Genomic DNA, 2,551 nt, shown 5'->3' with positions numbered 1-2,551 from the left:
CTCCCGGGTTCCCGCCATTCTCCCGCCTCAGCCTCCGAGTAGCTGGGACTACAGGCGCCCGCCACCGCGCCCGGCTAGTTTTTTGTATTTTTAGTAGAGACGGGGTTTCACCGTGTTAGCCAGGAGGGTCTCGATCTCCTGACCTCGTGATCCACCCGCCTCGGCCTCCCCAAGTGCTGGGATTACAGGCTTGAGCCACCGCGCCCGGCCTTATTATTATTATTTTTAAGGCAGAGTCTCGCTCTGTCTCTCAGGCTGGAGTGCAGTGGCGCGATCTCCGCTCACCGCAACCTCCGCCTCCCGGGTTCAAGCAATTCTTCTGCCTCAGCTTCCTGAGTAGCTGGGATTACTAGACGCGCACCACTGCACCGGGCTAATTTTTGTATTTTTAGTGATGACGGGGTTTTGCCATGTTGGCCAGGCTGGTCTTGAACTCCTGACCTCGGGTGATCGCCCAGCCTCAACTGGCTTTACAACATGCTTGAATCTCTCCCATTAAAAACAAACAAAACTTCCCTATACATACTGGGTTCCTATCCTCTCCGAGAGGATAAGCTAGTGAGTGAATGCACAGTCATGAAACATATGCACCAAAATGTTAACTGATGATGACTTTTTTCATTTTCTTCTTTTACTGTATCTGTTTTGTCCTTTTTTGCAATAAGCATATAAAAAACACTTTTAAAAAAAAAATCAGGTTTACAAAATGTAAAACGTAGTGGGCACCGAATAAATGCTAGTGACTTTCCTTTTCCCGCTATCATCCCTGAGGTTCACTTACCTATACTCATATTTGTTTCTCTTTCACAATCCTTTCCACTTAAAATGTTTAAAAAGTTACTACGGTATTTCATTAGGAGTTTAAAAATATGAACGTATACTTATGGCACAATATGCTTTCGTACCAGGTTTAGGAATAATTTTTCACAACAGCATAAGGCAATGAAAACAGTCATATTTATCAACATTTGCACAGCTGTTGAGATTGGCTGATTTTTTTATTAGACTTTTTTAGGTTTTAATAACTCAGTGATTCTTAATTGGGACAATGTTGCCCCCATCCCTACCCCGGGGACATTTAGCAATGAACTTTTTGGTTGTCACACTGGATGCTACCGATTGGTATCTAATAGCTACAGACCAGGGATTCTATTAAATATTCTACGATGTGTAGGACAGTCCCCTACAACACTGGAGTATCTGAACCAAAATGCCAATAACACCAAGGTTGAGAAAGCCTGGAACTAATTCCCAGCTCCAGAGAAGCTAATAAGATGTGATTTCTTGGCCTGGTGCAGTGGCTCACACCTGTAATCCTAGCACTTTGGGAGGCGGAAGTGGGCGGATCATCTGAGACCAGCCTGGCCAACATGATGAAACCCGGCCTCTACTAAAAATTAAAAATTAGCCAGGCATAGTGGCGCATGCCTGTAATCCCAGCTAATCAGGAGGCTGAGGCAGGAGAACTGCTTGAACCCAGGAGGCAGAGGTTGCAGTGAGCCGAGATCACGCCATTGCACACTCTAGGCTGGGCAACAAGAGTGAAACTCTGTCTTGGGGAAAAAAAAAAAAGATGTGATTTCCAGAAGGTTTGTCGACAGTGATTGGACATCGCGTCTGAGCCTTCCTGGGCTGCAATGTAAAGTGTTCTATATGAGGTCATGCTAGTCACTTTTAAATTATCTCTTACTTAAACTTGGTGCAGACATCAAAGAAAAATGACAATATGAGATCAGCACTGATTCCTTATGTGGGACCCATTAAAGGATCTTTTCCTGTTACTATCTTTTCTTTTACTAAATAATCATTCTCTCTACTGAGTATTTCCCATCACCATACAAACTCATTAAAAGCAAAAGCCCAAACCTTCCTTGATGCGTCATTCCTCTCCAGCTCCATTTTTCTGCTCTCGTTCCCAACAATGCTTTCTTGGGAAAGTGTTCAACACAAGCACCTTCACTGGCTCTCCTCCGTCTCCAAGCTCTCTTTAACCTGATATCCCCATCCCTCCTCCAAAACTGCTCTTATGAAGGTCGCAAGTGACTTTGAGGGTGCCAAACTCAATGGAAATATGTCTGTCTTCATCTTGATTTACTTCTTAGCTACATTTGCCACAACCTAACCCTCCCTCCTTCTTAAGAGAATCTCTTTGCTAGGCCATCTTAACAGTATATTCTTCTGGAGTTCTTTTTACCTTTCTAGCCTTTTTTTTTTTTTTTTTTTTGGTATGTTTTGCATCTTCTGTTTTATATCAGATAAATGTTGGAGATTCCCCCACTCCCAAGGCTTTATTCCAGACTTCCGTCCTTCCCCCTTCTCTACTGTCTCTTTAGGATGGGTAATCTCATTTATTCTGTTGTATTTAAGTACTCTCTGAATGCAGATGACTTGAAAATTTAAACCTTAACCCTTGTCTCACCTGTATACCCTTGAATGCCAAAATGACAATTCATTCACACAATATTTATTGAGCACCTACTATGTGCGTGCCAGGCACTGCGCTAGGACTGCCTTCAACGCAGACAGATTTTTTTTTTTTTTTTTTTTTTTT

This window comes from Rhinopithecus bieti, unplaced genomic scaffold (assembly GCF_001698545.2).
Source record: "Rhinopithecus bieti isolate Rb0 unplaced genomic scaffold, ASM169854v2 scaffold_13348, whole genome shotgun sequence".
NCBI classification, from domain to species: Eukaryota; Metazoa; Chordata; class Mammalia; order Primates; family Cercopithecidae; genus Rhinopithecus; species Rhinopithecus bieti.
This window is presented reverse-complemented; position numbering follows the sequence as displayed.